This window comes from Haplochromis burtoni, unplaced genomic scaffold (genome assembly GCF_018398535.1).
Source record: "Haplochromis burtoni strain Fernald_Lab_line unplaced genomic scaffold, NCSU_Asbu1 Contig_4, whole genome shotgun sequence".
NCBI classification, from domain to species: domain Eukaryota; kingdom Metazoa; phylum Chordata; class Actinopteri; order Cichliformes; family Cichlidae; genus Haplochromis; species Haplochromis burtoni.
The window spans coordinates 4,738,144-4,752,594 of record NW_024582365.1 but is presented as its reverse complement, the minus strand read 5'-3'; the positions used below and the strand labels follow the sequence as shown (position 1 = coordinate 4,752,594).

The 14,451-nt window shown below is 38.7% G+C and overlaps 1 protein-coding gene across 1 annotated transcript in view; it reads right to left on the bottom strand.

The window, feature by feature from the left end:
• The window catches only part of pcdh11 (protocadherin 11), a 134,187-nt gene that overhangs the window by 79,652 nt on the left and 40,084 nt on the right, over nt 1-14,451 (bottom strand). The window lies entirely within an intron of this gene.

Below are 14,451 nucleotides of genomic sequence, written 5' to 3'. Positions count from 1 at the left end.
AAGCCATCTTGAGCTGACCTCAGTTAGAAATGAAAAAAAAAAAGAGCAATGGGTGAAACAGAACCAGCAGGGAAGCAGAGGGGCTCGGAAAACTTCTTTTGGAATCTACCGAGGGCTTGCCTCATGGGAAGGCCCTGTTGATTTTCAAGCAGGTGCTTTCAGTTATGTCCTCATTTCCAATTATGTGCCTGTGGTACGTCTGATGCTCTGTGACACTATTAATGGCTGCCTTATGGTTTCTCTAGGACAGATGAGACACTGGACTCTCCAGACTCTTAACATCTATATTTCATCGCAACGTAGAAGGAGAACACCTCTCTGGACAAGGCAACTAAGAGAGGGGAGAAAAAAAAATCAGCCAGGCATTCACTGTAGCGTAAACACCAGGTCATGAAATATAAATGAATAAATGGGCCTTGCTGGGACGATGGAATTAGTAGACAAAATTTTCCCTACAGATTGAGTAGGCAATATAACCATGATATCTTAATTGATGTGACAAATAAACATGAATTATTTTCTTTGTGGGTAGGAGCAGGAAATGGAGTTTCCTTCTGCATGTTCCCAGTGGGGGAAAATGAATGACCTTGATTCTGAACACTGCCTCCAAAATTGTGAATATTAGATTCTACAGGATATTGTAGAGTTAGGAGGAGAGTGACAAAAACGAAAAAAAGAGAGTCCAATCAATTATAATGTGAACCACAGTGTTTGCAATGTACAGATAACTCGGCACTCCATCAATACTGGCGGTTAATCAAGGCATGACTTGCAAAAACTTCACACAAAGCATTCAGAAATATATTCCCTTTATCACCAATGCCAAATATGCTAAAACTATTGAACACACAATGTGATGTTTATGCAAAAGCATTTAGTTGTTTATTTGTTTTGTTTTGTTGAATTTGTACAAAACAATATGTGATCCAAATTAACAACTACTTTAATTTGGAAGTACAAATACTGTTAAAGAAGAGACATTATCAAATGCAAAAAAGTAAAAAAAACAATAAAGCTAACCACCACTTTTCACTCATGCCATTTCTAATAAATTCCTAGTTTAACTCACTCGTTGAATCTATATAATAATCATTAGTGTTTCATCAGCGTGGGAACTGTACAGCTTTTCTGACAAACAGCTCATAGCTCATCTCCGCACAGTTACAGGAGAGACAATAGAGTAGAGAGGTGATAAGGGAAAACATATGGAAGCAAAAACGACTGTCATTTTTCAACTCACCTTTGCCTGGGACATTTTGCATCTGATAATGAAGACTATTGACAATGCTTGCAACAGAGGGATTTGGATTACGCCACATATTGATGTTTTTGGTCTTCTCACCATGCATGGGCTGGTCATTGTAATAGGATGAGGCCCAGAGAGAGCGCATGCTACACATATATATATTACAGTTTCTGAAGAAAATATAAGACAATTTTATCTTTCTGACTTCTTGGAAATGTTTTGATAAAATCTAAGAATGAGCTCTATTTCTATCTCGCTGTCTTTACTCTCATCATATAAATTAGGAGCCTCACTCAGCAGCTCACAAACTGTGTAAGTCTTAATTGTGTACTTTAATAAATGTCGCACAGTTTTCCCGCTAAAAGTCTGCATAAAAGACAAATGAAAACAAAAACATGCAAAATATTTAAACTTGTTATTTAAAAGTTTTTTTTTGTTTTTGCCATAAATATATGCTCTTTTTTTTAAATTTCACTTTACCAACATGTGCGTAAAAAGCTGCATGGGACAGAGAGTTGTTCTATGGTTCTTGAAAAATGAGACTGACTGCCTTCTGAAAGTCACTGGAGTATTTCTTTTAAAGATATTCCATGTGGGAATCTGCCAAAAAATGTACATTGTGTGCTACTCCTTTCACAGTCCAACACAATCTTGGTCTAAGGTTATAGTAATGACAGGGCCAGCTGAGGACCTGTGAGTTGTCTGCTTCTCTGTTGAAAGTTTCCCACATGGAATCTTAAATTTCTTCAGAACAAGCATACTTTGAAGAGTTTCAGATGAAAGTTTTCTTGATTTTTACTTTGTCTTTTTTTTTTTTAAAAAAAACTACAGAACTGAAAAAGGTGAATGTTAAAAATGGGCTTTTATGTGCCTGTTAAGATATAATAATAAAAATCTGAAATCTTTTGTCATAAAAAACTTCATAAATAACTATTTGTCATTTATATGTTTTCTGTCTCTATTAATCTTGTGTGATATTAGAAAAAATATTTAAGAGAAGATGTGCATCACTGAACACAAGTAAAGCTTCAGTAAAACTTTTCAGGTGTGAGGTGATAAAAATGTTACGTCTTCTCTTCGGCTCCGGGATCATGCTCTTGCAAAAAAAAAAAAAAAAGTTTTGATATACAACTTTCTGAGAAAATGGGTAAGTTTTTAAAAAATATATATGTTTTTTTTTTAATTTATTTTGCATTGTAAGGTATAAAAAAACTCCACTCAGCAGCCATATACACCTCAACAAGTCAACGTTTCTCAGATTTGAGGTGAGCAACTGAAGCAACTACAGCTAAGAGTGCAGGATACTGTTGATTGACATATGACCTGGTAGTAAATGCATTAGAGGGTTACCTAGGCAACCAGAGTCTGCACCTACATTAACTTCAAAGTGATATGGATGAGTGAATCGCTCTCTGTGTGGATGTCACTTCAGGTTTTAAAAAAGCTTTTCTACTCTCAGCTTTGCTGCTGTATAATATATAGATTAGAAATAGTCCCAGATTCTTTCATGATAGTGTTACAATAGACTCTCTTATAATGTTCTTGGCTTTAACTTTCATCTAGTGGATGAACTGTGTTTAATGACAATGATTTTCAGAAATGTGTCTGAGCCTGTGCAATGATTTTCACTACAGAGCAACATCTGTTTTAAAGCAGTTGTGCCTGATAACTCACCGATCACATCTATTCAATATGTGTTTTTTGCCTGATCCTTTGTGCACAGAGTTGTCTAATTCTTTGGACGCCTTTACTTTAAGTCCTGAACAAAATCTCAAATTTCTTTACAATGTTTTGTGGACAAGTGTTTTTTGCAAGTTGTGAAAACCTTCAGGCTCTATAGGGATGGTGCTGCTTTTACACCCAACATGAAATATTGCAGTTCAAGAATTGCATAGGTTTTTTTAAAAGTGTAATATATCATATGTAAATTCACAATGAATTAAAATAAATAAATAATAAATACAATTTGGTATGTTGTTGTTCTGCCATTTGATTATATAGCATATTTTTTGTAAACCATCCAATTTTTTAAACATATGTATAAAAGAATCTTCAGGAAAATGAACTAGCCAGAAACTCAACTTGACTGGGAGAAGTCGTAGCCCAAACCCTGTGTAGCTTGCACTCTGTTTCTGTGTGCCAGATGTAGTATAAGGCAGTCTAGTCACATTCACCGAGCCAACTTCCCCAACAAGTATAGTGAAAAAAAACAAGAGCACTATTCAGTGCTGAGTGGACACTGACTTGTGGCACATTTGTGTTTCTAGTCCCATCAACTCAGCCTCCATTTTCTCCCCACACAAGGAGGCTTTATACTATTTTCTTCCCCAGCTCCCACAAAAGTACTGTGCCACATTTAGTAAACTGTATTTCTACCAGCTAGTTACTGCTTCTTCAGCTCTGTTTGTCACCCCAACATTGTTTCAGCCCTCCTACCCCAATAAAATATAGTTCTCTCGCTAGGATTAAAGGAGCATTGTAGTTCAAGGATTATCAAATGCCTTTGATCATGTGACTGCCATGTTTTTGATCTGCAGCACATACCACCAAATATATTCTCTTTTTCTTTCCTTCTGTCTCTTTGCCTCTCCACGGATTTCCCGTTGCTTGCCAGTTCTCTGCAAAGTGAGAATAGTTCTAGACAGGCAGTGAAAGGAGAAAATGTAACAAGTATAAAACACATATTTGTAATATTGTGATGACAGAGATCATGCTTCCACTGCTTATCAGTCCACAGACACATATGCCATAAAGATGTCCAGTGCTGAAGTTAACACTTGAAACTATGACACGTTGGAATATATATCTCGTTTTAGCGAGTCATCTGTGGTTTTCCTTAGTGCACATTTATTGTCTCCCGCCACTTTTAAGGCAGTGACACAGATGTTTGGAGTATAAAGAAATCGACCACAGATTATTTGCCTTTGAAACATGAAGTAAGGTTTCAATGCCTTTATCACACAGTGCAACCCCAGCTGCACCCTGGTGATGTTCATTAGCAATTTCTGAGCCTTGGGCTATTTTGCAGTGTTTCAATCCCTGCATTATTATTTAGTGGCTGACTTGGACATGCAATCAAAAGGACACGCAATATGTGCAACACTTGTATCTCAAAGCAATGGCTGTTCCATGATGCCCAGACTAAAAACGTATAATTGTGAGCCAGGGGATTCATGGCTGCAATTTAGTCAACATACCTCAAAAAATGCTTTTTATCCTCATTGTACAATCACCTCCTATTAATGTCATTGCCAAGTCAAAAACGGAACATATCAAAACAATTATTTTGATGTGGCTTCAAGCAACACAACATTTCAATGTGAATGGCGCTCGAACCTTGAATCATTATAAGGCGTGGTTTGGGGCAAAAAAAAGCGCATCAAAAATGATTGAATATCATTTTAATGGGTAGAAACCTACGAGGCTTTCGTACTGTCTACCTGCCATGTTATTAGATAGACCATGCCAGTCAAGCTGAACAACACAAAATCAACATACAGACAGGCTGACAAGACATAAGCATACTGCCTTCCATCTTCCTCCCAGCCTGGCATGTTTATCTAGCCTTCCATGTGAGCTTAGCGCAGTACTGTGCATATGCATAGAGAATGATGAAGGTTCAGAAACTAGTGCCTGAAGGAAGCTGCACATATAGCACAAGCTCTTTGAAATCGTGCCAGAGTGGGCCTCATTTGCAAAGCAATTTGACAACAAAAGTAAAATACTCTGCAACCTCAAACCAAATTCCAGAGATGCCAAATGGTGCATCTCTGCAGTTTGCTGAGAGAGGGAATTCAAGAGGGCTACATCCGGTGTCTTGTGCGTATGCTTCTGACATGGCTTATTTGCAGGCCTAGCATTACACCAGTGCAATGTCATGATTGCTTTGGCAAGGAAAGGGGCTCTTATTTACATGAGGGAGTCCACACAGGAGGTTGCCTTTGACCAAGGTGCCAACAAGCCTGCAGAAAATGTAATTACAACCTACAAAGCTGCTTGTTTAAAACAACTATTGCTTAAAACAGCAGAACACAACACTAGTTAATAAGTCAGTTATCCAATTGGCCAAGACCGATAATTGTGGTAATGTTTAATTAGATTATCCCTTATACAGTCAATTGTAGATTTGATTGCACGCGATAAATAAAGTACTTCCTGTTTGAATATGCAAAGCGTTCGTACGCAGTCTCCTCCTCGAGCTGAGCAGAATGCTGTGCACCTCCAACATTAAACAGCTTGCCAGTGTCAATAGTTGCACCGTTCCCCATTTATTTTGGAATTTTCTTGCCCCTATAATTTTGAACAGTTTTTTTTTTTTTTTTTTTTACAAATGCAGTTTTGTTGTGGATTAACAACAGTCGGATTTCACCGAATGTGGGTTTCCGATAATCTAAAATATGCTGAAGAAGCTTAGTATTGTTTTTATTGCTCTGACTTTGCATTAGGAGATTTTGTTTTCAGGACCATCATACAGAAAACAGACCCACAAATGTTTAAGCTGATACTTGTAATAGTGATATGCTATATATGCCATGTATTATATATGCAATATTAAATATCAGTTCATGCTCTACTTCAGTCCAAAATAAAGATAACATTTCACTAACCACCATTTTTCCCTGCGTGTTTCATTTGAAAAGAATAACTCTCCCAAACCATAAACACAGAGCATCATTCACTGGCTGTAATCACTGATGATGGTGGCAATGATGAGTTTGTTGAAATATGAAGCAAGTAATACATTCTGAATCAATAATCCATCAGAGAAAATTACATTAGCATGTATTACACAACATATATTTTTTTCAGATTATTTCTACAATTATCTGAAATGCATTTCTGTATGTAAACATACTGATTTACACAATAATTCGGGTTTCTTTGGATAAAGTTGGAAATATTGTAATGTGCATTTAGAAATTTCAACATTTCCAACACTGTGAAACATAAGCAAATACTACTAAACTATTGTTGCTAAAAATAAAAGGGCAGTTCAATGAAAATTGAGGCCACGAGACGAGAGACCGCATGCTGAAAAGCTCTCTAATCCAGTCATATTTTGGGTGACTTTCTAAGATAAATTCTTTGGCATTGTCACGATGAAAGACCCTCGCCTCATTTAAGTGTCTTTGGGATCTCGATCAATCCGCGTGGCAGGAGTCAGACTTGTACACTTGACCATATAATATGGCATGCTTGTCGAAACCCGGAATGCATTTCTCTCTTCAAAGTATATTTCTTGGCTTGCTCTCTCCCTCACTCACTCCCTCAAACCAATTTGTCATTCTAAGCCTAGCCTCACTGCTGCCAGCGCCCGGATGATAGCAGTGGGCCTTTCTGATCCCGGCAGTGGCTAGGGAGCAGGCCAAGTGTTACGCGAGCCACCCTGGGACACCAAGCAGGCGCCTCTGCCGGCTGATGCACGCCTCCACGGCCGAGAGCAACTGGCTTTGCAGATGCTTTCGATTCGACACAGAATGGAGCTCATCTACTTTGTGAGGACATTTGCTTTGTGTTTGTGCACTGCATATGAGCTTCTATGTGTATTTCGCAAGCAAACGTGCATGAGCATCCACATGTGTGCGTCAAAAAGATTAAGAGTGGTCTCCCTGTGCGTACGCTTTTAAGTTTGTGCGCATGCACAAGAAGCTGTTGACACAAATGAAATGAAATGAAATGCTGAAATGAGGCCACGTTGTTTTGTTTTTTCTGTTTGTTTGTTTGTTTGTTTTTGTCATTTGCAATTAAAGTATTCGCCAAGTTCTGATGACTGGAAGTACTACTTCTCTGCTGATGTCCTTTAGAAGTAAGCAAGTCACCATTTTCCTCCACTGGCAGACGTTCCTCTCAAGAGCAAGAGGCAACACAACACTGCTGTTGTCACTTCATTATTCCTGTTTTAAACAACCATTAATGCCCTCATTCAAATGCTTGGATGCTGCTTTGCTGTTAAGCTTATCAGTAACAGTCAACCGATTTATTACTGCAGTCCCCTCTCTAGTCGGCTAAGCAGAGCATTAAGTGTATTCAAAATTACATTAGCTACACATTGTTATTGACTTCTTCTTATGGTCAGGCAATGGCTTTTTTGATAAATGACAATATTTAACATCTTAGCAAGTTATATTATTCAGTGCATGTGTTATTAAAAAAAGCATTCTGATTTGACTGCTGTTTGACAAAAGAGGTCAGAATGATAAATGTGATGCATAACAGTACATCCGAGGAACGAGAATTAAAAACAAAGTCTCCAACTTGCACTTCTCATCAGTTACAGGTGAGATGCTCTCGTTTAGATGAGCAGTCTACTCTTGTTTAAGCTGCTCAATACTGACCTTTTAGATCCTTGTGTTTTTGTTTTGCAACCTTTTATAACAGTTATTTAGGATTAAAATATGCATGGCTAATGGCATTTCCTCAGGAGCAGATGTATTTATCTTGACACGCAGATTGTCACCCAGTATTTTGCACCCTACAATCAGCTCTCTGACAACAGCCCCCTTCATTTGCTGAAAAATTGAGACTGCAAAGTAGCTCGTTGAACACCTAGCCCAAACTTTCTTGTTAGACACTGATACCAGACTTGGAAAGCGACACCAGCATTTTATCTGTCTGGGCACAATTCAGTATTTGATTAGGAATAAATCTAGAAGGCTCCAATCAGTTTCCCTTGTATGAGCACAGTTAACATGTGTGTTACTGCTCCTTGAGCGCTGATGGCAGAGACATGGGCGATTAAGGCCAGAGTCCAATCAAACCAGCTGTGTGCCATTCCCCCCATGGCACTGGTCGTGCCAGGCATGTGTTCCACACTACTAGCAGAAAGAGAGACCTCGACCAAACCTTCAGTCTGGGGAGTCACGGCCACACATGAACCAGGACATGTAGGCAGATTGGGGTTTTAGCAATACAAACATGTTTTTTCAGAGACAGAGCTGCTATGCAAGCATAAATAATCTCATTGGTTGCGTTAAACCCCAGTGGAGAACTTCTGTGGCCAAGTAGCAGCAGCAGGCTGCTGAAGCCTGGTGTAAAAGGCAGAGTTAAGTCAGAAAGTATTATGAATGGATTTCTTTCTGGGAAAGAGGATATAATTAATCCATGGTGGTGTTGAATGTCAAAAAGTCATATTGTTTTTACAGTTTATATTTATATATATTGTTTACTGTGCTCCGCCGAACTAATTCTTGCTGTAAAATGTAATGTGACTATTATAGGACAAAAATATATAACAATTCTTAATTAATGAACAACCGAAGAAATGAAAAATGTTAAAAATTGCACGACGAGACTTCAGATATCTTTAAAATCCATTTTCGCAATGATTAAGAATTAACTCATAGATTCATCTATTTTTTGGCAGGTACTCCAATGGGAGACTGTCTGCTCTTGTGAATCCAATATGACACTCAGTTTTAAATATGATTTAGACACAATATAACTGTCATTTAAATCCAATTGGACACATCAATCTAATATTATATAATTCACATATCTACTAGTCAACTAATGTATTCCATTCTCTGCAGCCCAACTGGGACTGAAGCTAATCACATCGCCGACACCAACGTCTCTCTTTTTAGATCTAACATGGTACAAAGTGTACATTTGAGAACTGGCTTTAAACTTTTTTGAATCACCACACAATCACACATGGCTTGTCAAATACACAAAAACACAGTATTATGCTGGGGTGGTGAGTTCATAATTACAGTGATTAAATGTAGCAGTGAATTGTTTGGCAGATTCAATAATTTAAAAGGGACTTTCTTAAAAGAGGCTGCCCTGTCAATTACCAGATAGCCATAACAAAATAACTTGGGTGTTTTGAGCATGAATGCACATCTTTTCATCTCTTTCAGGTGGGAATATAGATTAATTTAGTGAAAATACTCTGTTTTACAAGATTTTGGGGTTGGGGTTTATTTGGGGGGCTTTTGATTACATGTTTCAGTTGTTCAGCCAAGGCCTCCTGTGGTGAATTCTGATCTTGCTTCCATCCCGCCCACTCAACACAGAACATTTTCTCTGAATGACATGTCGAACCATTAGCAGGCTATCAAATGGAGACACATACAAGGCCTTCTAAACACCTATTAGAGCTATCGATGGCAGAGGCAGAGATTATGACCGTGGAATGGAGAGGGTATTTGTGTCTCCCACTTCGCATTGCCAGCATCTTTGAAAAAAAAACCTTTATAGATTTGGACAGAGGAAAAGAAAAGCTTTATCAGCACCAACACAGAGAAACACATTAAGAGATCAGAACCCCAAAGGTCAATTGTGGCTGTGGGCGGCGCTTTGTTCTGGTGTCCTCTCGGTTAATACTGCACTGGTGCCAAGTGACCCATGTGAAACAAGTAATGATACCAATTTGTGTACATTTTAGATGTGCAGTAGAAAGCGAACACTCCTTCCATTCTTTAGCTAAAACGTGTTGCATAGTTCTCATATAGACACGTCTACTGCTTGGCATTGCTCTTTATCACGTGTTCCCAACAATAGGATGACATTGATGTAACACAGAATATAATGACAGCAAAAATAAAATGTCAAGCTGCGCATTTAGATAACAGGAAATTTCACTGATCTGTCCTCTATGATGGATTGAAAACTGAGCCCGAATGTCGTTTTTAATTTCAGTATCTTTTTTAGAAAAATGTTACTGGTTTTCCATGCATGAGATGCTGTTTTTAAAAAAATAAAACGAAGTATATGTATTTTGTTACACTGTGTTGTGATTTAGTTGTATTTTGCAGGGCAACACTACTCACTGGGACAAAATGAGACAAATCCTTAATCCCTCACAAGATAATAATAATAATGTAATCCTTATTCCCATATGGAACCGTATTCAGAAAAGACAGTTTCTGTCCCCACAGAGGTTCTATTCAAGAAGAAAAGCATTGGGAATTTATTTAAAATACACAGCAATTAAAATAAGACACACTGTCCAATCCTTCCCGCCATGCTAATCCTTTCTGATACAGATGTAGCTGTTGTAGTATAAAAAAGTTACTCATTTGACGGTGTCTATTGTGTATCTGTATACAATGCTGTACACTTACTCTCCTCCCAAGCGTATTTCTTCAGACAATGATAACGTATTCTTTTCAGTTGCCAGTAGGTACAACTGGTGATCTGACAACGTGCTATTTGAAGATGCACAAGATTTTATACGCAATACAAAATACGTGTGGAGGGGGAAAAAAGGAGAAAAAAATATAGCTGCAACAGCTGCTGCACTGCTACTGTAGAATAAATGCAGCACAGATGAAAGATGATGAGGCCCTTTTTACTTGTGGACTTCACAAACATCTTAGAACACACACACGCGCGCAGGCGTTCACGCAGAGAAGCACATCCACAAATGCAAAATGCAGGAAAATACAAGGCTTTGATGCAAAAGACAACTAATTTGAAAAATAAACAGAATCTTTCCTAGCCCTGAAAATTGTTTATGGCCACATAATGATGGCGAATAATCCCACATCATGTTCTTCATCCCCATCTTGCTACTGGCATGTAGGCCATTATAAAATGTTAATTGTTATGCTAATCTTTTAGTGATAACTGCAGAAAGTGCATGTATGAGGAATACTTCATGCATAATGCATATTTCTTTTTATTCTCTTGTAATATTTTCTCTATTTTAGTTTTCCATTTCTTTTGTCTTTCATTCTCCGCTTTTTCATTTTGAAAGGCAGTCTCTCTAAATCCAATACAGTTTCTCGCAGCGTGAGGCAGCTTCAAAGCCCTGCTCTGTGGTCAGGCCCGTCGATCCTCTCACCCACCTCCTGGTTGTTTAAGAGAGCAAAAGCACAGCAGTGCAGTTTCTTAAACACACAGATACACCCCAGCACCAACAGAGGGACCGCTGTTTGGCAAAAGAGCCTCTCTTTCTCTTTCACTCTCTCTCACTCTCCTGCTCTTCCACTATCTCACCTTGGACTCTGACACCCCCTCCTCTCTTTACCCACCCTCCTCCATAGACCTCATTATACCAGGATACTCCTCTCTCTTTCTCTCCACCCCTCTGTCTCCCATCTAACTGGGCAGCTCCCTCATTTTACAATTCACCTTCCGCTCCTTCTCTTATGCTCACTCTATCTGTCAGTTATAGTACTCTCTATCCCTCTACCTTCATTTACCTTTTTTTTTTTTCTATCCCCAGCTACTTCAGCTGTCCTCACTCTTTACCTGGCACTCTATTCTGATGTCCTGCCTCCTCTCTATTTTTGCAGCAGCTCAATCTCTATCGCCGCCTCTGACTTACACTCCGATCTCGATGTTGCCATTCCTCATACCACACACGCAACGGCATCACACTAAGTCCAGATGGGATGCCATTACCTTGGAAAGGGAGTTGAAGTGAAAGGTGGCTATTGAAGGTTTGGTGAACAAGCCATGCCCACCCATGTCTGAATGAAGGCTGGCTTCTAGGGCCCCTTGGTGGGGAGCACGAATTGGTACACTGGAGTGCTCATTATAGCTCTGTAGGGACTGTCCTGCAGGGCATCTACTGTGTGGCTTTGGAGCTCATTACGCCAGGCAGCTACGGAGCTCAAGGCACCCAGAAGCAGCAGGGCTTGTTGCAGAGATAAAAAAGGGGAGGGCTAGCCAGATTACCCTTAATCAGAGGCACCTGTAGACAGCCGGCGCCTCCCTCCTCATTGCCTTCCATGAAGCCCCTATACCCTTCCCAACAGGCACAGACTTTTCTTGCTGCTGTAATTATTGCAATTGCTTCACTTGACTTTCATTCCTGAGCACGGAGTTGCACAGTTTGCCTTCTAATGAGAAACCCAAGCTATGATCCAGAGGTGTTATTTATTTATTTAATTATTTATTCAACACAGCATGTATAATGTCAATTATTTAAATTAGTGTGATTTTTTTTTTTTTTCCCCGAGCTCTCCCCACTGCGCCTTATTGGCACTCAACTCACACATCACACTCCTCATTATGGCGGACGGAGAGTTAATTAAGTTTTAATGTGTCATGTGCGCCAATATGAAGGGATCAGCTTCAAATCAGCTATTATTGAAACCGGAGTTGTCACCTATAAAGAAAATTCCTGGGTGCAAAGTGTTGTAAAACAGCAAAGCAAATTATTAAAACTAGAGAAAATCTATCCAAACAAACATCTGTGTGGACACAAAAGGTTTTCTTCTATATCATTTACCGTTTTCAGATTTGAAATTTCATAATCTCCTTTCTTTCCCCTGTAAATTGATGCGAAACCAGTACCACCCTACAGCGAGAACAATGGAAATTCACTCTTGCCTATTTTGCATAAGGAATGTTACTGTCAGTTGTTTGGGCAAATGTCTATTACTAAAGCTGACACAATAAACAAGTGCTGACTTTGATGCGAGTTAGAGGGTGCTAGCTAAAGTCTGTTTTAAGTGCTGCAGAGATGTACAGTGGGAATTAATAAAAACAAGAACAGTGTGATGTGCATGACTGAACCACTTTTGTGATTCTCCCCTTCCTTGCACACCTCCCTTCAGGTGCTGAGATGTTCTTTGAAACCAACTGTCAAGCTGTTGTCTGTGCAGGCAGCATACAAAGAGTTCATCCAAAACCTGCACTTTTTTTGGATTCACTTGAATAAATATGTGGCTTGGCTTTTCTTACCACACCATTTGTGATATGTTTGAGACACTCACTGATCACCTTTATCAGTATCATACTTTCAGTCTAATTGAGAACAGTGTGAAGCGTAACAATGGTGCTGTGTCAGAGATATACAGGTATTGTTTTTCAAGCAGTAAACACCTTATGCTACGACTGTGCCGCGGGAGAAAAGTAAAACGTCATCCTGGAATACTTAAATTGCTATTCAAATTACATTATTTAATGTCACTTAATGGGTATTAGGAATTATAAAACCAAAAAATGCATAAACATTTAAACTCCTAAGCTGCTAAAACTCTCCACCCACATTAATCTTTCATGTCACAAAACAGATTCTGCCTCAATTAAATTAATACGCCCACTTATAAAGTGGTTTCTGGATTTATGACTTCAACCGACAGTATACATTTATTTATTTATTTAATTATTTATGGGAGACGGGGGAGAGGGGGTATTGTATTCCTGCAAAAGGAGTGCTGTGGTGAGAAATGCCACTGCTTGTGAGCAACACAAATAATAAGAATAATAATAATTAAAAAAAGAAAATAGGATCTTTGGTGAAATAATGACAAGAACCAACTGTCTGACAAAGGAAACAGTTTACTGTCACATAAATATCTAAAGAGTCTGTCACTAATCATGGAATGTGGCCTCATTATTTCAGCTTGATGAGCTGCCACACCTGACAGAAATATGACATGAATAACAAAAACAAAAGATTTGTGTTGAGAGGCTGATCAGCTCGTTCCCTCAGTGCCCAGTAAGAAGGCTTACTTCATGGGCTACACAGCACTTGCACCGTTGGGGGGGAAATCAAGTTCAAAGACGTTGTCGTCTCACAAACTGGAATAAAGTGGTGAAACATTCAAAAAACATCCAGTTTTATACGTGTTTTATCTCCAAGTTTAGCAGATGAAATGGAAGCGGCACGCATTTTGTTTTGCCTGCAGTGGTAAGGCAAAAGGTGAAACAGAGAAACAAAAAGCAGGAAAGAGAAAAGAGGTACTTTCAGCGTATGATGTATTTTCAATCTCTGTCATGGTCACAAATCAAAATCCCCCAAGTTTTATAAAACATGTCGAGCCACCAGCCTTCATTTGTACTTCTTTATTCTGTTTGTAGTTACGCAACGCTAGAAACTAAAAGCTAAGAGCTTCTGACAGACTTGCTGGAACTAAATTGTCATAATTTCTTTCCTGCTTACAAGATGATGGATTACCTTCATCAGGGTAAGGCCTCTAATCTAATCTGGAGCTGCTCTCATCAAACACCTCAGAGAAAGTACGCTGATCTAGGATCACTAAATATGTCCTTGTTTTTCTTCCATTTTCAACATGATCTGAAGCTAAAACTGATGTCAGATCAGCATGGGCACTTTGGAAATAATAGTCCTGATCTCATTTGTGCTCTGATGAACGACACTACCATTTATGAACATCTGCATGAAAGAATAGTTTAATACTGTAACGATAGATAGATAGATAGATAGATAGATAGATAGATAGATAGATAGATAGATAGATAGATAGATAGATAGATAGATAGATAGATAGATAGATAGATAG